Raw genomic sequence first — 25,462 nt, 5'->3', positions numbered from 1 at the left:
TTTGTGCAGGCCACCTGCCCTGGGATTTTTGAGTGGTTTGGCTTTGTTTTTTCCCTCCATATCACATTTGCAGCTACCCCAACACACGGTACCTGAATTTGCAGCATCACTGGTGTAGCCAGCACTTGGGCCTCTCTGACCCGCTCTGAGCTGGTGAAGGCTGCAGACAGTAAAAGGCAATGCCTGCAAGGGGGGATCTCTCCAAAATGCAGAAGAGGACACAGTCCTGGGTGCCTGCAGGCACATTTTGCCTTGACAGAAGAGGGAAGTTGGCTTTTCAATGCATGCCCAGGCTAAAACTGGATTTTTCATATGTAGTTAAGCAGGAAAGCCCAAGTCTAGCTGCTTTCCTGGCCCCTCTGCTTATTTGTCTGCTCAGGGTGCTTTGTGGGCGTGGCAGCACACACACACCCACCCCACCCCACCCACACCCCCCAGGAAATGAAACTTCTCCAGGCAGGGAGGAGAGGAAAAAAACCCCAAACCCTAGAGGCTGCAGGTTGAAAATTGAACTGACCAATCAAGATGTGCCAGGTACACTGAAGTGTTATCAGAGTTCTAACTAACTTTTTACTGAAGAATAAATCTGATTTTTAACACCTGTTGGATTTGATTGTGTGAGCCTCCGTAACAGCAGGGCACAGCACCAGAGGGGCCAGCAAAAGGAGCTAGGGAAGGGATGGATGGCAGAAACCTCTGTTTCCCTTCCCACAGCAAGGTGGAAAGAGGACACAGCTAGTTTCCATCCTGAGCTTTGGATGGCATGAGCCAGCCAGCCAGCCCACCCAGGACTTGTACAGAGGGCTGCAGGATGTGCTGAGTCAACAAGAGTATCCCCTTGCCAATGATGGGGGGCTGATCAGGGCTGCCGAGACAATAGGGTTTCCAGCTTGCAGGAAGGGTGAGTGCCAGCTGCGAACCACGTGGTGGGCTTTCCAATTTTAGCAAACTTGGATTTGTGTTACTGACCAGAAAAGGCAGTTTAGTCCTTAAAACTTTCAGGCTGGGTTAGCAGGTACTTGGCCATTCAGCTTCATCCCCTGGCATGGGCTCATCTAAGCTTTTATTTAAAGAAATTCCACATCTGGTCCTTACATTGGATCAGATGACCTTGGATGTGATTTTTGGAACAAAGGGCTGATGCTTCATTGGGCTCTGTCTAGGACATGAAAGCTGGTCCCAGGGAATACTCCATGAGTCCTGGGCACCAGGACTCGCACTGGGTCACTGCAGCCACCACCTAAGTTAGCAGCCTTGGGGCTGCTCTACTTTTTCAAGCACCATGAAGGGAGAACTGTAGGGAACACAGAGACACTGTGAGAAGGAGAACCCAGAAATGGAAGGCTTGGTTCAGGGCTCCCAGAAACTGTAACATCCTCTGTTCACCTTGGTAGATGGCCTGTTCTGAGAGTCATGCTCTGTGTGTCTGCTCTTGTAACCAGGAACCGTTTCAGCAAAAGCGTCAACTTTGTGTATTTCTTGCTGCTTAGCATCCACATTGAGAAAGCCTGAACTTATTCATCTGTTGTTGCCCCAAATCCTCTCTTCTCATCCTGCCTTCTGGCATCACCTTTGCTGGAGAAGTGTTGTCCCACAAACAGGATTCGTTTACCCAGTGTGCAAGCCAATAACACACAGAGTCAAGTTATTTTCAAATTAATTTCATTGATGCACATGAATGGGTGCCTGTCTCAAGACAGCACACCCTTATCTTAAAAATCCTCACATTTATACACTTAACTAATACATATTCATTGTTGTTTTCCTTAATGATTGGTTCTTTCTTCTTCACCCCTCATGTAAATTAGTGCGCAGACTCTGTCTTCTTCCTTCATTGTCTTCTTTTGAGTAGGTGGTATCATTTGAGTAGGTGGTCAATGAGTCGGTGGTTGCAATCTCCCCCTGTAGGAATTATCTTTTGCCTACTTCTTCCCTAATCTTGGCAGTTCCAAGCAGTTCTTCAAGGTTTTTTGACCAGACCATAATCCATTACCTTTTCTGACATAAACATAAAGCCCCATTGTCTAGTAGTTAGTTCCTAAACCCTAAATCATGTCTAGTTATTGTTTCCCTTTTTAAAATATTAACTGATGGGGGTTGTACACAGGACTTTAGCAGCTCCCTGGTTATTTCAATCATATTATACATATTAATTGATAACAGAAGCATGCCACTGATGTAAAGGTGGGTGAATAAACTGGCACCTCTCTGAGGATAGTTCCCAGCTTGCTGACCTGAAACATGCTATTTGAAGGCAGCAAGGTCTTGTCACTGTACTTTGGAGGGATGTTCTGCCACTTTTCTTAGCCACCTGGGCTGCAGAAGGGGAACACAAGGCGGTTGCAAGGGATCCCCTTGGTGTGGGAGAGGTGTCAGAAGCAAGAGCAATTTAGCTGTCTCCTCTCCGCTCTTCCCCCCAGCCTGGCTGGAGGGGGGTGTTGCAGATGGGGTGTTACCCCTCTGTTAGTCACAAATGGGGGGCTGTCAGGAAATCATCACTGTCTGGCTCAAATCAGAGCAGTCCCCAGCTGCTCTAACTGGATGTAGGGCACATCCCTCAGCTTCCCCTTTGCTGGGGGCTACGGCAGGGAGCTGGCCTTGTCTAAGAGCTCATGTAGGTGTCATGGTTCAAGCCCAGCTGGCAACAAAGCACCACGAAGCCGCTTGCTCACTCCTCCCCCCTGGCCCTGGTGGGATGAGGAGGAGAAAATATAAAGAAAAGCTCATGGGTCGAGACAAGGACAGGGAAGGATTGCTTACCAATTATGGTTACGGGCAAAAAACAGACTCAGCTTGGGGAAAAAACAAAATCAATTTAATTTACTACCAATCAAATCAAAACAAGGATAATGGGAAGTAAAACCAAATCTTAAAACACCTTCCCCCACCCCTCCCTCCTTCCCGGGCTCAACTCCACTCCCAATTTTCTCTATCTCCTCCCCCCAGCGGCACAGGGGGACGGGGAATGGGGGTTGCAGTCAGTTCATCACACATTGTCTCTGCCACTCCTTCCTCCTCAGGGGGAGGACTCCTCGCTCTTCCCCTGCTCCGGCATGGAGTCCCTCCCACAGGCTGCAGTCCTTCAGGCACAGGCTGCTCCAGCGTGGGCTTTCCCATGGAGTCACAGCCATCTTCGGGGGCATCCGACTGCTCCAGCGTGGGGTCCTCCACGGGCTGCAGGTGGGCATCTGCTCCACCGTTCACCTCCATGGGCTGCGGGGGACAGCCTGCCGTCTCACCACGGGCTGCAGGGGAATCACCTCCTCCCCTTCCTTCTTCTCTGACCTTGGTGTCTGCATAGGTGTTTCTCACATTCCAATCATCTCCCCCCCCTGCAGGTTTCCCTTCTTAAATATGTTATCCCAGAGGTGCTACCACCATCACTGATTGGGTCAGCCTCAGTCAGAGGCAGGTCCGACTTGGAGCCGGGGAAGCTTCTAGCAGCTTCTCACAGGAGCCACCCCTGTAGCCCCCTCCCCCGCTACCAAAACCCTGCCACACAAACCCAAAACAGTAGGTTATCGCTGCTCTGTCAGGGTCTCCCAGAGCTTGTAGGGAAGCCCATCTTTTCAGTGGTGACAGGCTGATTTAAGCATGTGCATTTAATTGATGGGCTTGTCCTGCTGGTGGCTGCTGAATTTCATTCAGACACTTGCCCAGTGCTGTGACCTCGGTGACACCGTGACTATGGTGTTGGCTCTGCCTTTGACCTTGCTGATGACACGCGGTGAGCACTATGGATCTCCCACCCTGCCTCCCTAGAAGGGACCCCGGGGACTGAAGCATCCTGATGAGAGGAGGGTGATGTGCAGGGGAAGTTGCTGGTACCCACGGGACCCCGTGTGACTCGCATCTTGGTTTTCTTTGCCCTGAGAAGGGAGAAAAGCTCTGTGCATACATGGTGAGGATCAGGAGTGTAAAAATCCAGGGAAAACTAGCAGCTCTGACATACAGTCCTGAGCTTTGGCAGAAAATCATTCTTTGTCCCTGTTAAATATGTGACATCCCAGCCCAAAACATTATCCCTCTCTCCCTGGTCAAAGGATGGTTTAGTCTGGCCTTAATTCCCAGGTGGCAGGGCCTCCTGACCTGGCTGGGACTGTGTGTCCCTGCTGGGGACGTGATGCTCGACCAACTTGTCCTATTGCAGTACCAGCAAGGCTTGTCCTGAGTAACCTGCATGTGACTATAGGCAAAAATGCTGCAGCTGGCCAAGCACTCCTGGGTGGAAAGGACCAGAGCCCCTTGTCAGCATGACACTGACCCATGGGATGTGGAGAGGAAAGGGTGACAGAAGAGCCTGTGTCTGATCCCAGTAATTTTCTCTGGTAGTCAACAGGAAATGGATCCTCCAGCCATGAGGCTGCTGCAGGGAGAGGCACAGGTCCGCACCCGGGTGTGCTGTGCAGACCTGTGTCTTCTGTGCGTGATGGCACTCTTGCACACTCTTTGGCACAGATGGATGTACTCTGGTACACAGAGCCACTTGCCGGCTGGGAGGCTTGCGCCACAGCTGTCGCTGGGCTCCAGCACAGCCACGGTGTGTGATCTTCCTCTTATCACCTCTGTCTGCTCTGGTCCCCTCCAAGAAGGAGGCTGAGTTTAGCCGGAGAGCCCCTGGAAAGGGGTGATGCCAGGGGGAAGGTGAAGGGAAAGGACATGGGGAAAAGCCTGTTTGAGCTTCAGCCCCTAGCATTAGGGGAATTGCTAGTCTGAGAAGCAGCCTGCAGAGGACATGTATACATAGCATCATGTGTGTAGCTTGTCCTGTCCACATTCAGGAACTGGCCAAGCCTGTGGGCCCTGCAAGGGCAGTGGCACTAGCTGCTGCCAAGTGACCATAGCCATTCTTAGAAGAAATCCCTTCCTGGCTTCCAGGAAGCTCTCCACCCTGGAGAGTCAAATTGGGAAGAGGCACAGCTGGGGGTAGCCTGGAGGGGCATGTTTGGCTGTACCCAAAGGCAGGTTAGTTGGGCAGACAGCTCACCTGCAGATATGAGCTGTGGTAGCGCCAGGTAACCCTCCCACAGCCAGCGGTGGGGGTCAGGCTGCCAGAGGGCTGATAAAACAAACAGGTTTGCCTGGAAGGCAGCCTTGGAGCCTGGAGGAAGCCCTCCCCCAGCATCACTCCTTATCTCAGCAGTGCTGGCACACGGCAGTGCTCCCAGCCTGTCTTTCTACCCTGTCTCCCTGCAGTGGACTTGAGCCAGTGGCGTCATCTCTACCCCTCCTGCCACTGGGTGCTTTGGGAGACAAGGGCTTTGCCACAGCCCAGCCAGGCTCCCTGCCCGGTTTGCTGCCTTGCAGAGTTTGTGGCATTGCCCTGATGACTGTGGCCAGGTTGCGCACACACACACTCACACACATACACACACGCGTCCGCTCGTGCATGTACAGGGCTGTGGCAGAAATGGGTGAGTCAGGCAGGAGGAGGGGGTGAATCACAGGGGAATGAGTCAGCAGGAAGCAGAGGGCAGGTGCTCTCCCAGGGCTGGGCTTTAAGGGAGCCCAAGGGCCTGGCAGCCCATGCTGGGTCCTCCAGGTGATGGGGTGAGGGTGCTGGAGGAGAGCTGGGAAAGCTGCAGGGCTTAGCAGGTGGAGGCAGAGCCTGTGGCTTGGGCAGCAGAGCAGTGGGAATGGGCCAGGATCCATCTCGGCCACGTGCCGAACTCATTCTCTGCCTGCATCTCCTCCAGCCATAGGTATGTTGCTGTCCCAGAGGGGACTGGGGCATCCTCTGTGCTGAGGCTTTCTCAGGAGGGACCGAAGACTAGCACCACAAGGGAGAAGTGTGGTGACCAGGTATCCCAGCCTCAGGTGCATGGGGTGGATCCCTGTCCCCAGGAGGCAGTGGGGTGTCCAGCCAGCCCTGGGCAAGCTGAGCAGGTCTCTGTCCTGGTTGGATCCTGCCCAGTAACCTTCCCCTCTGCTCTGAGAGAGCAGGGAGAGGATGGAAAAATGAATGATCCCTGCTGGAGCAGAGAGGGATAAACAGATAGCTCTAGATTGAGGGAACACAGCGTGGGGGAAGAGCTGGGACAGGGATGATGCGCAGATCTGGGGGCACGGTTGGTTGTTGGCTCTGAAATCCCTTGTGTGATCTGGGCTTTGCTGCAGATCCTGGGGGGTGCTTGGGGGGGATCGTGGATGGCTGCTTCCCTCATCCAGGAACCTGCTCTGGGCTGCTGAGTTTCCATCTACCCAGCTGGTCTCTGCTGAGTTTGACTCCTGCTGGTCCTGCTCGTCGCTCCTGAGGACAGGTCCCCTGTGGGCATGATGGAGGTAGGCCTGGTATCGGTGCCACAGCAGTGAATCCAAAGTTCTCTGTATTTAGGGCCAAACTTCTTGGAGCAGGTACTTGGGACTCCTGGCTCAGGATAGCCTAAGTATGTTGCAGTAGGCACCAAAGTAGGTACTTGGTATCGCTACCAACCAGAGCAAGGATCAAATACTTGAATGAAAACAGCCCCCACTCGTCTCAGTGTTGTGGTGAGTCTCTTTTTTTCAACATCCCCAAGGTGTGCAGGTGTGTGCTGGTTTTGGCTGGGATAGAGTTAATTTTCTTCATAGTAGCTAGTATGGGGCTATGTTTTGGATTTGTGCTGAAAACAGTGTTGATAATACAGGGATGTTTTAGTTACCGCTGAGCAGTGCTTACACAGAGTCAAGGCCTTTTCTGCTTCTCACACCACTCCACCAGCAAGTAGGCTGGGGGTGCACAAGAAGTTGGGAGGGGACACAGCCAGGACAGCTGACCCCAACTGACCAAAGGGATATTCCAGACCATATGACATCATGCTCAGTATATAAAGCTGGGGGAAGAAGAAGGAAGGGGGGACATTCGGAGTTATAGCGTTTGTCTTTCCAAGTAACCATTATGCATGATGGAGCCCTGCTTTCCTGGAGATGGATGAACACCTGCCTGTCAATGGGAAGTAGTGAATGAATTCCTTGTTTTGCTTTGCTTGTGCATGTGGCTTTTGCTTTCCCTATTAAACTGTCTTTATCTCAACCCACAAGTTTTCTCACTTTAACCCTTCTGATTGTCTCCCCCATCCCACTGGGTGGGGGGGAGTGAGTGAGCAGCTGCATGGTGCTTAGTTGCTGGCTGGGGTTAAACCGTGACAAGGTGTCTGCTGCTCGGGGCTGGCTGCAGGTACCTCCTGTCCTCCCTGGTGGCACCCTTGGCTGGGCAGGATGGAGACTAATGGGCTCCAGCACTCTCCAGAGATGCCCTGGAGCTCTAGCCCTGCCATGGGGCTGCTGGTGTGCTGCAGCACATCAGGGGCAGAGGCTGAGAGTGGTAGGTTTGTACAGCCTGGGAAAGGGAAGGCAGCAAAGGGGGCTCTCACCGCTGCTGGCAGCTGCCTGATGTGGGTTTGGAGAGAAGCTGGAGCCAGGCTCTCCTGGGAAGTGCCCAGGGACAGGATGAGAGACAACAGCACACAAGGGAAATTCCAATTAGATATTAGGAAAAGTATTTCCTCACAAGGGCAGTTAGACTCTGGAGCAGGGCCCAGAGAAGGGGGGGCAGTCTCCACATTTGGAAACCTCCAGGGGCAAGCCCTGAGCAACCTGCTCAAGGTTGGCCCCACTCTGAGCAGGACTGGACTGAAACCCCCTGAGGTCCCTTCCTACATGTGTTGTTCTGCAGTTCTCAGGGTGCTTGGCAATGCAGCAGCTTATGGCCCGTTGGACTGACCAGCTTGTAGGTGAATGGAGGGTTTGGGGGGTTGCTGTGTCCATCCCATTCTCCTGGCTTGGTTTGTCTCTCATCCGTATGGTATTAGCAGTGCTGGGGGACGGAGGCACTGCCTTAGCATTGCCCAGCTCATTGCTTTGCCCCCACCTATCTTAGCCATCTCTCCAGAGGACCGTGTTATTCCCTCCCTGTGTGAGCACAAAAAGCCCATTGGCAGTAAAGCACAGAGCGATAAACCATCTGCCCTGCTCCGCTGGCAGTGCAGAGCTGTAATCTGTAGGGGGGTGCTCACGTTGTTGGGAGGCTGGGGAGGACACTGTCCCCAAGCCCTCTGGCTGGAAGGGTTCCAGGTTTATCTTCCCTGTAGTGCCTGTCCCAGAGACAGTGGCAATTGTGGGGCAAGTCACCAGTAGCCTTTTTAAAGGCTCCAGCTGCCTGACCACCCCGAGCAGATCGAGGCTGAGATGAGCCCAAAGGACTATTTGGAAAGAATTACTTGCTCCCAGTATTTTCTGTTTCTTTGCTAGCCTTTTATTCTCATGGCTACTCTTTTCATGATCCTGTCCTTCTGCAAGGCTGGCTGCTGGCAGCCTCATCAGCCTTGTCTTCAGAAACAACTTTGCTCTGCGATTTATTGAGTCTCCAAGCTTTGACCCTGGTGCCTGATGCTGCAGAAGCCTGTGTCTGGTGTGTAAGTGCTCAAAGGGTTTTTAGTGTTTGCCCCATCCCATCTGCAAGAGTAACGAACCAGAGCAAAGGGGGCTGCATGTAGCCATGGCTCCTGGGCAGAGCTGACCCGCAGCAGTAGCTACATCTGCCTCCCTGTCCAGCAGAGGCTGGGAGGATGTCTAGGCTCCCCAGATGCTTTTATGTGGGTTTTCAAGGTCTAGGACGTTCCCATGAGCTTGTGTTTGTCCCCAGATCCCTTCTCAAGTTGCTCCTCTCAGCCTTTCCCTTGGGCTCGTTGATGCTGGGCTGCTGTCTCTGTCAGAGCACTGTGCGCTCTACCTTCCCCCAGCAGTCTGCTTGTTACTCAATACCGCTCTGGGCACTGTTGCGTTACTTGAATATCCCTGTTACAACACTTGCACGCATCAAGAGCAGCAGGGTCTGGTGGTCTGAGCCAAGAGGCCCCTGGGGTCTGTTTTCAGTTGCATGGGTAAATCACTGCATGGCCGGGGACAAGCTGGCTCCTGGTAGTTCGTGGAGAGCTCTTGGGTCTCTCGCGGGCTCTGTCTCCCTAGGAAGGCTAGATCTGGGGGGACATCTGTGTCCCCAGCAGCACAGCTGCCACCAGAGTTGAAGGTGTTTTGGACCTGGTTGCCATGGTTAAGCTGGTTTCTGAGATCTCTGAGCTTTGTGTGTTCCCACGGAAGCAGCACAGCAAAACATGGGCTGCAGCAGCAACAGCAAGCAGAGTTTGCACAGGGGCCTTGGTGTCTTGCAAGGACTGATGTGGGGGCTCGTGTCCTGCTCAGGAGGGTTGTCTGGGGATGCAGCTGCGTCTTGAGCCCATCCCTGTTTACTATCGCTTGTGTAAAGGTGGAGGATGCTGATATGCTGGTGCCCCAGTGCTGCGTAGTCCCTGCAGGCTGCACTTGCCAGTTAGCCCCAAGGGCAGGTCCTCTCCAGCCTCCACCTGACATGAAGCACCAGTCAAGCCTTGGCTTCCTTGATGCTACTATCTCTATGCAATGTCTGGGGTCCAGGTGGGTGCCCCCTTCCATCCCGAGGGCATCCTCGGGCGTGTGCGTTGCTCGGAGCCCTGGCAGCCCTGTGGGAGCCCAGCCCCTGTGGAGGGGGTGGCGGATGCACCAGGCAGAGGGCTCTTCTGTCAGCAGGACCCTGCGGGTGGTTTGGGGCATGTGGACCAGGATGTTTGCTGGTTCCATGGGGTGAAATAGGAGCTGGGCTGCTGGGCTGTGCCTCCCACTGCCCTGCATATGGGTATACCTGCAGTCGGACACACCAGTCCTTCCTACCTCCTTGTTTCCCTTCAAAGGGGCTTGCGCGCTCATGTGTTTGCTTCCATTACAGGCAACAGTATGAGTGTTCAGGTGACAGCTATGACACCCTTTTCCTAATGCCAGCAGGGGTGTTTCTCTCTCACCTTCAGTCCCACTGGAAGGAAAGACTTTCCCTTTCCCTGACAAGGCACAGGACATTGAATTCATGGTGGAAATGCTCTTTCTCTCCAGTAGCCCTGGATGTGTCCAGCTCTTTACAATCAAAGATGTACAAAGCCTCACCCTTACAGCCCAAATCCCTGCCCAGCCCATGTCACCACTCTGGCCTGTGCTAGACTTGAGACTTTCTAAATCACAGCCGGAAAGGGGTGAGTGAGTTGGGTGGGTGTGCACAGCCGTGTGTGTGTGTGTGTGTGTGTGTGTGTGTGTGTGGTATCTCCTCCCCCTGTGCCCTTACAGTAAAAGGAAGTGTATCATAAGAGGGGTTGCGGTGGGGACGGGCAGTTCCCACAATGTAAATGCTGCATGCACAATCCTTGCTGCCTTCCCCACCACAGGCACTCTTCCCATGTGTAGCTTTGATGCCTGTGTCCAGAGCTGCTTGGGGTAATGCAGCATCCCCAGGACCTTCTCCGCTGCTCTGCGGTACCCTGGTGACTGTTCAGAGGAGGTAGGGAAAGATGATGTTGCTGTGGCTCTCCCAGATAGGTGTCAGGGACTCATCAGTGGGGTGTGTGCAAGGAGACTCAGGCTGGCAGGGCTGTAGGTGGGTGGCAGTTGGGGATGGGGGGAGACCAGGGTAAGTTATGGTATGAGCTGCAGTGATCAGGAGGCAACAGAGCACAGGTAAAGAGCTGGGGACATTGGGGACATGCACAGGGATGCATGTAAACAGGGCAGGGTCTGATGGTGGAGGAGGATGGGGTTGGGGTGGGAGTGAAAAGGAGCACACTTTAGGGGATGCAGGGCCTGGCTGCCATGTGAAGGATGTAGGGAAGGTGAAGGATTGTGCATCCAGGATCAGGCAGTGTGGAGGGCTACAGGGCATTGGGGTACAGAAGGAGCTGGCTTGGTAAGGAGAGAAGATGGGGCTGTGGCTGGCTGTGGCTGTATGCAGTGGTGGCCGGAGGGAGAAGAGAGGAGACAGCAGAGGTGGGAGCAAAAAGGGTCCTATCACCTGCTGACTGCCGTGCTGTCTTCTCCCCACTTGCAAAACATCAGCCCCCCCAGAGCCCCTTTTCAGGGGCTCATGTTTCTGTACCCTGCTTGTAGTGATGGAGAGTGGGCTGGGCTGTTCACACTGCGTGGTTAGATCACACTTCCCGTGGCGCATGGCCTGGGACAGGGAGCTGACGGGATGGGAGTTAACAGTAAGCAACTGCTTTTCCAGTGGGGTTGAGTTAAACAGATCAGGATAGGGTTCCCCAGGGCCTCTGATGCAGACGCTAACCCCAGGGCATCAGTCCTCTTGGGACATCAGATAAAAAGGACTGTTAATGCTAACATCTATGCATCACTTAGTATGGTGAGGGTCTAGTCCTGCTTGGACCTGGGGGATGCCTCCCTTGGACAAATGTCCTTATTGAACTTGAAACATGGCAGCACGTTGGTGCCCTGGTCATGGCTGGAGACCCCAGGTGTCATGCAAGTGCAGAGCAGAAGTGGTCCCTGCCCCTCTGCCAGGACCCATTTGGCTTCTCGTGGCCATCCTGTGACCGGCTGCACATGCACATGACTTTGTAATCTCCAACGGTGGAAAATTTTCCATCGGTTGCAGTTGGCAGTGAGATCTGGAATGGAGCAGCCGGTCTGTGTGGTCATCCAGTGGCTGAGGTCCCCATCCCTTGGGCCACCGCGCCCCAGAGAGGGATGGGAGGACTGGAAGGGAGCCAGCTGTCACTGTCTCTGCGCCTGGGCGGCCAAGGGCTTGCTTTCCCTGCAGCAAAGCTGTGGGCACTTTCTTTGTTGCCCCAGGGTGACTGCCGCGGCTGTCGTGCTGCTGCAAGGTCAATTCTGTTGGGCTCTGCAAATTCCCCTGGCGGTAAAGCTTGCAGGCGTGGTGCCGGCTGTGCCTTCCCCCCCCCCCCCCCCGGGAGAGGTGGCGCGCGCCAGCTACCCTGAGATGAAAAGACACAGCTTTTTATGAAGCAAGGCCAGCCCGGAGGAATTTTCCCCTCGTGGCCAGCTGTTGTCTTGGGCCTGGCTTGCATCCTCCAGCACTTCCTACCACATGCTGCCTTGGGGAAGGGAGCGGGGGCTGACCCACCCTCTAGACTCCCTGCTCCAGGCGAGTGGGTGCCGCCTTGGGCTCATGGAGTGAGTAGTCACAGTGGAGCCCAGCAGCATCCTACTGCCTCTGCAGGGATCCTCTTGGGCAGTGGAGAGTTTTCCCCACCCCCAGCTGTGCCGCTGCCTCTTTGTTTTCTGGCAGAAGCCTCCATGCCTTCATTGCCGTTGAGGCGCCAAGCAGGAGCCTACATGTGCCGCGTGTGTGTCCCACCGGGAATGTGATGCGGGCTGGCAAGCCTGCCGGGCCAGGCATCTCCCTCGCGGGGCTGTGGAGGCCAGCCAGCAGCTTCGGGAGTCTCCTTTCTGTGGGCTGTTCCTCCAGTCGAGCAGGGCTTTGAGGCTGCTGGTTTCCTCCGCTAAAGCCTTTTTCGCGTTGGCAGCATTTCTGCACCTTGCCACAAGTGGAATAAGTTGGATGGGAAGGGGCCAGTCCTCGGCTCGGCTCTGCTGGGGGCTCGGGCTCTCCGTTGTGGTCCTCCCTCACCGTCGCTCCCACTGAGAAGGCACCTGAGATTAGAGCAGCGCCAGGGGCTGCAGAGCCGGATATAGCGGTGGCTGAGGATTGCTTGTGCTGCCCCTGCCTCTCTGTGTATTTGATCTCTCGACTTCCAGCGGGGACTGAATTCCTGTGCTGGATTCTGGGCTCGGCTCTTGTGAAAGGATCCAATTATTTCAGAGCTTTGAGCATCTCCATTTGCTGCCCGTATTTGCAGTCCCCGGGTCCGTGCTGGCTGGAATTCCAAGTGATTAACGTGGCTGTGACATCCCTCCTAGGGGTGTTATCCACTGTCCCCCACCCCTCCCCTCTTCCTCCTCCGGCAGCAAGCAGACGGGCAGAAACAAAGGTCTGTCCTCAACCTGGGCTGTCCTCCCTGTGAGCAGCTGCTGCATGGGATTTCCCTGCCCTGCCTGCTGCAGGTTTCCTGGGCTCCCAGTTGAACGCTGGAACTGGGCAGCTGTGGGCTGTATTGCCAAGGTTTGAGCCTGCTGGGCTGGGTGGGCAGGGGGTGCTACCAGCTTTAGAGACCTGCCTGATTGTCCTGCCGGTTCTTAAACTGCTTTTCATTCTTTGACTGCTTTCCTGGGGAGAGGGGCAGCCGTGCATGGAGGGGAGGCTGGTGGGGGGGGGGGGGGGGGTTGGACATGGGGGAAAGCTGTACACAGGTGGCCATTGCATAGTAGGATCTGCCTGCAGACCCTGTGAGCCCCCCTTCCCAGCTGTAGGCTATTGTCAGCATTGCTGCCTGCATGCGAGGCACCCGGACAAGGTATGCGGAAGCAATCCATGCCAAGACACAGGACATCAGATGGAGCAGGGTGAAGCCCCTGGGGCCGGGAGCTCTGTTTCAGCTCCCCGAACTCCCAGGAGAGATTTCATTATGTTATCCTGGGTCGGCTGAGCAGAAGGGCTCAGTCACCACATCACGCACCTGCGCGTGGGCCTGGGGAGGCACCACATGCTGGGCAGACCTCAGCCCCTGGGGAGCCGCAGGGCAGCCAGGCACTCGGGAGCCTGCTGCAGCCTGGAGCCCCAGCAAGGCACCCTGCAGGGAGGGCTGCTCTGTCCCTGGGGGCTTCTGCACCCAGTCAGCATCCTCTCCTGCGGGATGGGAGGAAGGGCAACAGCAGTGCCTCCCGGACATGGGTGCTGCAGGGCAGAGGGAGGTGTTGGGTCTGTCTCTGTAGAAGCTGTTTCTGGTGGTTTCTAGGAGCTCGCGCTCCTAACATGGGCACTGCCTCTTGCCCCATCCTTCCCTTCTGGGCTCAGGCTTCCTTCTTGTTATCAGCACAGGGGCCAGCACTGAGTGAGGCTCTGTGGCTGCATAAATCTGGCATGGCAGGAGGCCTCCTGAGGACCCCCAAGAGCAGCACTTGCTCTCGCAGTGGGGCAAGGATGCTCCCTCCCTCTGCATCCTCCCTCCTTCCCTCTCCCTTGCTTCCACCAAGTGTGAGCTTCTTCCTCCACGACCTGCATCCCAGGGGAGTGCCAGAGCCACATCCACACTGGTCATCTTTCCCTTCAGGCACAGTTTGCTCCTGTAGCATCTCTCTAACCGGCTTTTCTCCAGGATTGCCACCTCTCCTAGGGATGGTGCAGAAGTGGTCCCCAGCCTCATGCATCTGTCTCTCTCCTGATGGTGGTACACCTGATCTCTCAGGCTGTGGAGAAACCCTTCTCTGGGTGGCAGCATCGCTGCTGGGGCCACCATCCTTCAGGGGTGTGATGGAAACTTTCTGCCTGCAGGCACTTCTCAAGCTCTGCTCTTAGCCTGTGCCAGGTTGCTTGTGGGTTTGCACTTCCACTGGTTAGATTTCCTTCCTTCTCCTTGGGTTCAGATAGGACTGATGGAGCTGTGACTTATCCTCCAGGCAGTCCGTTTCCAGCAGTTTCTGTTGCTTCTTCTCTTGTCTTGTGCTCTGCTCATACTGAGGATGATTATTGTAATGACGGCCCCTCTCTTTCCTGGCTGTGTGGTTCCTGCTTCACTCCCAGTGAGGCTGCGAAGGTCTCCTTAGCACTTCCCAGGAGAGGGAGCAGGAGGGAGGAAGGCAGCAAAAGCCAGTTTGGGTTTTTTTGTGGTCTAAATGGTGCAAGGACCCCTCTCGGCCCTGCCAGCCGCCAGGCATGGTGCTCTGCCCCAGGCAGCAATGCCCAGACCAAAGTCTCTTGTTCCCCATTTGTGTGTCCCCTTGACTGGCTGGCAGTGCTGCTCTGGGAAGCCGCATAGATCCCCGCTGGACAAGCGTGGCCCCTTTGGGTACAGCTCTTCCTCTCCTCCTTGCAGCAGTGCCATGCTGCCAGCCCTGCCAGGCTCCTCTTTCCAAGGGCTCTGCCTGTCCTGCCCCTTGGCAGATGCCCCTCTGGCTGGCAGAGCTGCCCCTGCACCCATCCTGCTTCCTTTCTGGCTGGTACAGTACAGTTAAAACAGCAACAGATCCTTTTGCAGGCTGCAGCCCAGCATGTGGTACAGCTGCTGCATAGCCCAGCCAGGGACCCTTCCTCACCCGCCATCCTGCTCTGTTGCTGCCAGACTGAGACCACAGTCTGTTAATCCTGGGCCCCCCCTGGATGTGCTAATAGGAATGTAACCAGCAGGTAAGTCAAGTCCCTGACCCCCCCCCATGCCTGGCTGTGTCATCCCTCATCAGGGTCTGGTGGCTTGGTGTCCCTGGGGAATGCAGTGTCTCTGCCCCAGCACCTGGGACATGCTCCCTCCCTGCAGGTCCTTTGGCACTGAGTGTATTGTGGCTGTTGAAGTGTAGTGCCCTTCCTCAGGCCTCGCTGGGCTGGAGGAAGAGAGGAAAGCTGTGCCTGGCATAGCTCTGGACCCAGGTGCTGGGAGACCCTGGAAAAACCACAGGCCCCCTCCTGCCCTCTGACCATCAAGGGGCCCTGGGATCTTGGCAGGAGCAGGGCAGAGAGCAGGAGGAGCTCTTGCTGGGCTTCCCCCCACAAGCAAAGCCCTTTAAGTCCTATCTTAGAACACCAGCACAGGCTGAAACACTGACAAAATCACGATCACTTGGGCTTAGGAGGGGCCGAATCCTTGGCTTGGGCACATGGAGCCCCACGTGCTGTGTCCAGGGGATAGATACCTGTGCTGCTCAGCTGAGCTGGTGAGGACCTGGACCTGGCTCTGTCCCATCCAGGTGGCCAGAAGCAGGGCTCCAGAGGTGCCCGGCTCAGGGGGAGGAGAAGTTAGAGGTGACCAGGTGCTGTGTCCCCATCCCTGCTGTGGGTGCAGGAGTCCCTGGTCCCCATGTTGCTCTCTGGCTCTATAGGGGGACGGTGGACTCCCGCTGGGTGCTGTAAGAGGTTGAGCCCTGCTGTGAGCTGGCTGGGCTCTCAGTGGGGAGGAGCTGCCCTGGGAGGCAGAGCTAAACACAGCCAAGAGAAACCCCAAAGGCTAGGGGAAGGGGGAAGGGAACCTCCCCTGACCACGGTGCCATGCAAGAGCATGAGGAGCAGTGCTGTGCTCCAGCTGCTCCCCGTCCCAGGCTGCCGGGCAACCCTCCAGGAGGATGTACAAGGAGGTCCCAAGGTGTACTTGGAGACACTTTTGGGGTGGGCTGGGGAATCCTGGCATTTCCCAGCACAGTGCTTCGGGCGACAGTATCTGGGTTGGCAAAATGAGGTGCAGCCCCTTGTGCTAGACGTGTGCATTACTGGCTAGTGCTGGCATCACCTGGTGACTGGTGTTGAGGTCTCCGCTGGGATGGATTTGTGGTGTCAGCATGTCAGCCTCTCCCAATGGACCCATTCTCCTGAAAGGCAGCTGCCGCTGGGGAGCGAAGGGCTCAGCCTGCCTGCATGAGGATTCAGGAAGGGCCGTGACTGCAGAGGGATGTGGGAAGGAGAAATAAAGGAAATTGCATATTTGTCCCAGCATGGACACGTGCAGTAAGGATATGTGTCGTGGTTTAACCCCAGCCAGCAACTAAGCACCACGCAGCCGCTCACTCACTCCCCCCCACCCAGTGGGATGGGGGAGAGAATCGGGAAAAGAAGCAAAACCTGTGGGTTGAGATAAGAACACTTTAGTAGAACAGAAAAGAAGAAACTAATAATGATAATGATAACACTAATAAAATGACAACAGCAATAATGAAAGGATTGGAATGTACAAATGATGTGCAGTGCAATTGCTCACCACCCGCCGACCAACACCCAGTTAGTCCCCCGAGCGGTGATTCCCCACCCCCACTTCCCAGTTCCTATACTAGATGGGACGTCACATGGTATGGAATACCCTGTTGGCCAGTTTGGGTCAGGTGCCCTGGCTGTGTCCTGTGCCAACTTCTTGTGCCCCTCCAGCTTTCTCGCTGGCTGGGCATGAGAAGCTGAAAAATCCTTGACTCTAGTCTAAACACTACTTAGCAACAACTGAAAACATCAGTGTTATCAACATTCTTCTCATACTGAACTCAAAACATAGCACCGTACCAGCTACTAGGAAGACAGTTAACTCTATCCCAGCTGAAACTAGGACAATATGGCTTTCTCCTGCTGCACTGTGCTGACTCTTGCTGCTGGTTGCTGATTTTGCTTCCCAGCAGTTGACTGTGCCACACAAGTCATGGTACAAATCTCCTCCAGGGATGGAGGAGGGAAGCAGCAGCCTGGCAGAAGAGCTCTTCACCTTCCAGGCAGGCAGAGCACAGCATGTTACCACCTTGGTGTCTGCCCACAGCTGCTTTTCTACTTGCCTTTGTGTAGACCCCATGCGGGGTCCCAGGAGGAGCTAATCTTTACAAAGAGCTTTTGTTGAGGCTTTGGACCAGAGGTTTGTTATGCTATGGTGTTGATTTGCCCTCCTGTGAGTGCTCCTTGAGAGCTGGCATGTCGCATCTCTGTTCTGGCTGGTTGCTGGTGGTGCCCTTCCCCGGCACTGCCAGCGATGGCTTTTGGGCTGGCCGGTTCTCGAGGACTGGCCATGAGTGCCTGTTAATTACAAATCTTATTGGAAATGAAATGAAAGAACAGCCCATTTCCTGGGGCAGGCAAGGTCAGGCGGTGAGCACAGTGAGTGACCTGCTGAAGCTGGCTTTCCACCTGCAAGATGACAGGATGCAGAACTTGCAGGGTGCCAGAAAGGGGGTGCACTTGGGTGTTTGGTGCCTCTGAGCATCCCTTCAGGGATTTTGTTCAACTATCTGCCTGGCCCTGCTGTTTCCAGATTCAGAGCAGCGCTCATGGTCGGGATGCCCAGCAGGACAGATGGCAGCGTTCCTCTGGACATCCACTGCAGCGAGCCCCCAGCCAAAGGCTGCATGGGGAGGGAGATGGGATGGGCATGGTCCCCAGGGATGGGCAGCGTTTCCTCCTTCACCTGGAGGTTCCTGGGCCAGCAAAGCTCACAGGCTACCCCTGCAACAGATGGGCTGAGGGTGGAGGTGCCCGAGGGCTCCTGCCCACTCTGAAGGTGTTGCACCATGAGCTGCTGCCCGGGCTGACTCTCATTGTCCTCTTCCAGGCATCAAAGCTATGGTGCTGGTGGATTATGACTGCAGGGGAGCTGCGTTGCATCTGCAAATCTCCTTTGTACATCAAGGGCACTTCTGAGCAGGTGAGTGCTGTGCACATGAAAGGACTGCTGTCTTTGAGCTGGGGGAAGCTGGTGGGGGGCCATCATGGCTTAGGGCTGTTGCTGTCAGGCTCCCAGTTTCTGCCTTCCCTGCTGGGCATCTCTTATTGGAAGAAAGCAATTGTAAGCTCTTCTCCTTGTCCACAGGGCCAGAAAGCATCCTGTGCTGTGGGTGAAAGGGGCGGGAGGTGGACATGAGACCAGCAGCTAGCTGGAGGCCCAGAGGTTGCTGATCTGTAGTGTCTTGGAAAGCAAGCCATGAAATGGTCACCAAAAAGCAGCAGGGAATTGTTCGTATGCACAGGTTTTCATACAGGAAGGCACGCAAAGGAGGAGTAAAATATGAGCAAGGTATGAGAGTTCACAGCTTAGCTTAAAGTATTTGTGGTTTAAATGAAAATCAAGGTGATAACACTGCCTGAGATGGCCTAGATGTATGTGGCCTTTGGGTTTGGGAGGGTGGGAGAGGCTAAGCCTCAATGCTGCCTTCTCTGCCCGTGTGACCCTGCAGGCAGGCAGTACCCTCCTGCTCTTCTGGTAAGCATCTGAATCACTCCAGCCCTGCGTCTCCCCCTTTCCTTCCCCTCAGAGCTGCTGTGCAGACTGAAGAGCTGGAGAGGATGGTACAGAGGTTCAGAGGCACACCATGATGGTGGGAGCCGTTCCATGGCAGCCGCACCATTTCTGGGGGGTGCCTGGCTGGCAGGTGTCTTCAGCTAGTTGTGCCAATGACTGCCTCCTGTGGGACTGGGAAGTTAATCCAGAGCGGAGTGGGGTTCTGCTGCAGAGGGGTGAGTGAGGGGGGCAGCCAGGACAGGCTGCAGTGTGGCAGGTTACGCAGAATCACAGAGGGGTTGAGGTTGGCAGGGACTTCTGGAGGTCATCTTGTCCAACCCCTCTGCTCAAGCAGGGCCACCTAGAGCCATTGCCCAGGACCATGTCCAGGTGGTTTTTGAATATCTCCAAGGATGGAGACTCCACAACCTCTCTGGGCAACTTGTTCCAGTGCTTGGTCACCCTCACAGTGGAAAAGTGTTTCCTGATGTTCAGACAGAACCTCCTGTGTTCCAGTTTGTGCCCATTGCCTCTGGTCCTGTCACTGGACACCACTGGAAAGAGCTTGGCTTCATCTTCTTTGCACCATCCCTTCAGGTATTTATATACATCGATAAGTTCCCCCCCCCAGCCTTCAGATCTCCAGGCTGAACAGTCCCAGCTCTCCCAGCCTTTCCTTATAGGAGAGATGCTTCAATCCCTTAATTATCTTAGTGGCCCTTTGCTGCACACTCTCAGGTGTGGCCTCACCAGTGCTGAGTAGAGAGGAAGGAGCACCTCCCTCAACCTGCTGGCAATACTTTGTCTAATGTAGCCCAGGATACCGTTGGCCTTTTTTGTGGCAAGGGCACATTGCTGGCTCATGGTCAACTTGGTGTCCACCAGGACCCCCAGGTCCTTTTCTGCCAAGCCGCTTTCCAGCCAGTCAGCCCCCAGCATGTGCTGGTGCATGGTTATACCTTTCATCACTCCTTTTAAACAAAATCCCCGGGCTCAACCACCCTGACCTGCCACCTTCCCATCCCCATCATGGTGGGGGTCAAAATACCATGTGCATCCTCGCTCTCCAGATGGCCTTGACCCACTTGGAGAACCACTTCCCCTATCGCAATGCCTGCCCCTAAGCCTTTGCTCTGCAGGAGCAGGCATTGCTGTGGGGACAGGCAAAGGGCAGAGCTGCCAGGCATGGGCTGTTTGTCAGGCTCTGGAGCTCCTCAGCCTTCCAGTGGCTTTTCCTGCATCTCCTCAGCTCTCGCAGCCATTTCAGTATTTATCATGCCAGAAAAACTCGTGGCTAGGATTCTCACAGCTCTGAAACTGGGCTGAAAATCAAAAGTGAGGCCCCATGCAGCAAGGAGGTCAGGCCCTCAGGGCAGGTGGGTGATATATGGATGGTACAGGAGCCCATGGTGGGCTCTGCAGCCCCTGATACCATCCAGCTGCTAATTGAGGTGGTGGAGGTCTCTGGTCCAAGCTGGCAGAGCTAACTGTGATGTTAGGTCAGGTTCCTGTCCCCGCCATGGGGCTGGCAGCATAGGGCGACAGCCCTGCCTCATTCAGCGCGTGCTGCCAGGGCAGGTCTTCTTGGTGAGCGCTGGGAGATCTTGTTGCTGTTACCCAAAGGGGTGATTACAGGTCTGAGCCCCTGGGACTGGTCTGACCCACCTGACTCCTGCGCTCCAGAACAGTACTAGCATGTCAAGTCCCTGGCAGAGGGCAGGCCCCTTTCTCCCCACTTGTCCAGACTTGTCCCCAGTAGCCTCCAGACCAGCTGAAGACTCCTCTCCATGCTCAGCCCGGGAAGGAAGTGCTGATCCTGCAGGTAGATGATGCCACAGGGTTCCCTGGAGAGCCACACCAGCCTGGTTCCTCCTCCTGTCAGAGTGGGGCTGTACAGGTATTGTCCCAAAACGGGGTTCTTCACCCGGTGTGCGAAGAGCCGATAACACACAGAGCCGAGATATTTGTTTATTTCATGTTTGCACAGAGATGGGTACCAGGTGGTAACTCCACACAGCTAGCACCCCTCGGTGAACACACGGAGAACATTTATACACCCCGCGCAACAGCGATCAGTACTTTTACAGTTTCGCTCACCCTTGCTCCTATTGGTTCTCGCAAGCCTCGTCTCAGCTTAAAGTCACAGCGTCCTCCTCTTTTATTGCGCATGCGCCTTGAGGAAGGGGCTGCTGTTGGTAGGGGGCTTTCCCTACCCGAGGGCGGGGTTTTTACTATGTTAATTAGGATAGTTCACTCAAAGTTTGACTTTATCAGTAGTAGAGTTTCCCTTGTGCTTATCTGGGTACTCCCTTCTCTCAGGGTCATGCCTCGTTAACTCCTTCCAGGGGTTAAGTAGCATCCTTTGTTTTGTTTCTTGCATAATCTCCAACAAATCCGCCCTTTGGGACTTAGATAAATAATTCATATTTCAAATAAGTCTCACTTAGATCTTTTCATTCTAAAATCTCCATCCTTGGGAGGCTTCAGGATTTTCCAAAACTGCTCATTGGTTCCTTCCCATTGCCATATGTCTTGTTGGAATTTTTCTCTATCCTTTATAGGGAGGCTTTCAGGTTTGAGGAATTTATCTCCCTCTGTCATGAGCATGCATGCCCTGGGTGATTGCATTAGAGCTATTTGCTTCATCATGAGCCAAACCTTAAAATACAATATGATTATAAGCAGTAAACTTAAACATGTTAGTGATAATAAGATCACAACGGGATGTAGCATGAGATTAAGAATGCCTGTTGCCGTGGGTGACCATCCGAGGAGGGCTTCCCACCATCTATGCTCTCCATCTTTATTCACCTGGTCCAAAACAGGATGTATCTCTTCTGTGTCATGGTGTGTGGAGGCTCAGGACATCACACACAGACCAATGTGATCAAGTGAAGCCCCTTTATTGTACAAATAGCTCGGTTTATATATTATTTCTAGTTCCTGCTCATGCGTAAGCCATCTGTTGATTGGTTAGCATGTGCCATCCACGCGCTTAGTTACACTTAATGATTGGTTATATCAACACTGTACACGCGCATAAACATAAGACACAATTGGTTATACTAACTAAAACATGCGAGACTTGTCTCAGTCTAATTGGTCAAGATAAACTGCCGAATTGAGGTTGTTTGTGCCAAGTTCTCTTTATCGTGGAATGCGCACCTGTGTTTTTCTAATTGGTATCTTTCTTTTTTTGTCTTCTTGTTTATTCTGTTCAAGGCCTTCTAAAGGCGTCTGGAATGCTCTTGCGACTGTTAGCTAAATATGTTCCCACAACAATTCCCCCTTTTTCTTTAAAAAGAGCATTAACAGATCTAGTCACCACCATCCGCGAACTCAGCCCAGCAATCGGTAGGTGCCAGCTTTACATGGGCGTCCCCACAGAGGCAACGATGGCCTTGCCGTACACCAGCCCGATGCTCTTCGGAAAGTCCTGGTATTTATACATTTGCAGAGGAACGGATTTCAGCACACGTGGCCAGCGGGTGCCGAAATTTGCCTCGGTTGAAACATGGGGAGCCTATGATGCATGCGCTCGCTGGCCAGGCGCGCTGCATGAGTCATAGCCATCCTGTCTATTGGTTCATGGGCTTTGTGATGCGGTTGCAATGCACAGAGAATCTTGACCTGTTATGTTGGCCAAGGTGACCTACATGTTAGTTTATGGCTGAGGTGGTATTCACATTGTCGCACCATCTAGGGTGTTCCAGATGATGATGGTCGTACAAATTGAGCGGGAGTCCATCGTGGGCCTGTGAACTCAGCCCTTTGCAAAGATCTATGAATACAATTAATTAAAACACAGTAAAAGCAACATTATACCTAATAAAATACACAAGAATAAAAGAAACCCCGATTTTTAACGAAGATACAAACCAACTCCTAAGTCCCCATCCCGCAGCTGAATGCTCTAAGCCGAAATGACAGCTTCCTTAATTGCGTTAAAGCTCTTGCAGCTCCTTCTTGCCTCTGCAGTTCTGTTATCTTGTTTATTAATTGCTCCACTGTCCAAGTTCCTCATGTCCGTTGTTTTTCTGATGGTTCAAAAGTCCTTTCATACTGCAGCTGTCACGTACTCCAGCCCACTCATGCTAACTGTGGCCTACTTATGCTAACTCTAAATAATCAGGCTCAAAGAAATGTTCCCCATTTTCCATGAAATCTCCCACAATTCCCCCCTTTTTGTTTATGAGCAAGCCAAGTTACATGAAATGCTTTTGCAATCATACGTTCAACTATTTTATGATACGTGGTACAATCATTACAACTGCTAATATTACAATTAAAATAACTAAGCCATGCATAAGCAAATCGTTTAACCATCCCGTAATTCCCAAACTTGTTAGCCATCCACTTAACCCTGTGTCAGTTATCGTGAGCCTTTTACTGTGAATCATATTGATATCGGGTGTTAGTAACGTAAGCTGTCTGAGGCTACATGGCCTCCCGTTAAGTTTTGATGGAATTCCTCTCCCATGCTCTATTCCCACAAATTAAAAATATCCCCGCAGGTAAAGCAGCTGGAACAGAAAAAAGAGTGTGATATTCTGGAATAGATATAGTTACACCAAGCTGTAGCATTTCTATATACAGGCAAAAAAGCATTTACATTCTGACCCTTTCGAGTGGTGTTATGGGTGTAATTAAACATCACACAGGCATTCATGATGACTGATCCTAAGAACTCTAACTCTTGAGGTTCTTGTATTACTTGAGGCAGGTGTGCATACAGCAGGAAAAGTAAACATGGTATCTCCTTGCTGTCGAGCTTTTTCTCGACAGCATTGTATCAAACTATGTGTATTTTTTCCCAAATTATTAAGTGAATCGTCACGGATTAGACAGAGGCACAGAGTTAGAGGGATTAGCAGGAGGAGGAGATACAGGTAGTGTAGTAAAGTCAGGTTCTGTTTTAAGTTCTGCAAACCCTGGAGAGGGAGTACCAGACGATTGGGGTGGGGGGGTGGGGGACGGCAGCGGCACGGCAGCGGTCCCGGCCGCGCAGAGGCCGTGGGAGGCAGCGGTGGAGGTAATGAGGGATATAAATCCAGCTCTTTTTCAGAGTCCACCCTGCCTGATGCAAAAGAATTATTATCGGAATCAGAATCCTGCTTGTTAGCGGCCTGCTTACAGACTGCCTCCTCAAAAGCAGTACCAGGTTGTATTGATATGATTTTCTCTGCTGGCTGTAAATGCACCAGCACAGTATAAATAAATTTCCATGTCGACAACAAGGTTTTAGCAAGCATTCGCGAGTCATGTGGAATTAAAGTTGACCCAGAAAATATATGGGACAAAACTGCCTGTGTAAAAGGAGATTTTAAACCATACTGAGCAATTGCAACCTTTGCTTCTTTTATGATTTTCCAATCAAATGGAACCCATTGATTAGGTCCACCCCCAGCCCCAGCAATAACCGGAAACGCTGTGGGAGCTGCTATGATTTCTCCCTCAATTAAGGCATCGCGAATAATTCCTCGCCATCTATTCCGGGGGTCCGTTGTTTCTGGAAAGGTGGGGATCGGTTCCCTGGGAGGTGGAGGAGGCAGAGGTATAGGTGTAGGACAAGGAAGGGGCAGAGGTAAAAAAGGAGGGTTTGAAGGAGGAGGGGGAGGGAAGGGGGGGGGGAAGGGGTGAATCAAAGGATACGGCTGGCGGTTTTTCTCGCTTCACAGCAGGCTCCAGCTGTGCCAGCTTTTCTATTACTGACTGCAACTGCTGTGAAGTGAGCTCCGGCCCCTCTTCGTGCTCTTGAGGCGATCCAGGCATAGACGGAGGCAACGGAGGGTATATGCTAGGTATAATTTGTTCATGTTGAGCGGCGATATCTGGGGGCTGTTTTTTCCTAGGCAGATTTTTACTCGCTTCCTGATTCTGTAGGGTTTCCTTTAAGCATACGGTTAGGGAGGCTTGGGAACTGTCAGATGGCTGATTAATATCGGCAGTCCCAGGGAGTGGAGCAGAAGTCAAGGGCACAGGAGCAGGCGGACAAGCTCCAGGAAAGCCAAAAGTCTCTGTCGCTGCATTATGTTTTTCTCCCTGTGTTTCCCCTTCGCTTGCAGTTGGAGAGAGCAGCAAAAGCAGACGCAGACGCTTTACAATCTGCTTTCATTTCTTGCAGAGTTGTCTTAATTAAGTTCCATAAAGTTGCAAGACCTTTAACTTCTTTAGACCCGTCACTAATTTCATCCATAGGGAGGTTCCGATAGCTTCCCGGGTACTAAGCTCAAAGGCTGTACCCACACTAATTAAAAGGTTTCTGTCCTTGTTCCATTGTAAAAGCCGCTTTAAACAAGCTTCATCATATTTTATGCCTCTCTTAGAGAGAATATTTTGAAGGAGATTTAGGACCGCTTCTTGCTCTTTGTCCAACCCCATCTCCTTCTCCGACTGCTCACCTGATTAGGGCGAGATTCCGTTTTTCTATTCACTTGCGTGCGCTTCCTTGTCTTCCCAGCTCAGCTGAGGCTCGTTTCATCCTGCCGGGGCAGCAGGGATTGTTTCGGCCAGCTTCTCCGCTCCCTCTCTCCGTCAGCTCCTGTCGTAGAATTCAACACTGATCTGAGGGTCCCTGTTCGGGTGCCAATTGCGGAGGCTCAGGACATCACACACAGACCAATGTGATCAAGTGAAGCCCCTTTATTGTACAAATAGCTCGGTTTATATATTATTTCTAGTTCCTGCTCATGCGTAAGCCATCTGTTGATTGGTTAGCATGTGCCGTCCACGCGCTTAGTTACACTTAATGATTGGTTATATCAACACTGTACACGCGCATAAACATAAGACACAATTGGTTATACTAACTAAAACATGCGAGACTTGTCTCAGTCTAATTGGTCAAGATAAACTGCCGAATT

The 25,462-nt window shown here is 53.2% G+C and overlaps 1 protein-coding gene across 5 annotated transcripts in view; it reads left to right on the top strand.

Moving 5' to 3' along the window:
* The window catches only part of LOC121232874 (protein FAM214B-like), a 53,390-nt gene that overhangs the window by 13,499 nt on the left and 14,429 nt on the right, over nt 1–25,462 (top strand). For all 5 annotated transcript variants that reach the window (XM_041121369.1, XM_041121372.1, XM_041121368.1 and 2 more), the window contains exon 3: nt 17,934–18,026. The gene's annotated coding sequence lies outside the window, so the exon portion shown is untranslated. The remainder of the gene's footprint in view (nt 1–17,933; nt 18,027–25,462) is intronic.

The sequence above is a fragment of the Aquila chrysaetos genome, assembly GCF_900496995.4.
Source record: "Aquila chrysaetos chrysaetos chromosome W unlocalized genomic scaffold, bAquChr1.4 W_unloc_1, whole genome shotgun sequence".
NCBI classification, from domain to species: domain Eukaryota; kingdom Metazoa; phylum Chordata; class Aves; order Accipitriformes; family Accipitridae; genus Aquila; species Aquila chrysaetos.
The sequence above is the reverse complement of the archived record's forward strand: the minus strand, read 5'-3'. Positions and strand labels throughout refer to the sequence as shown.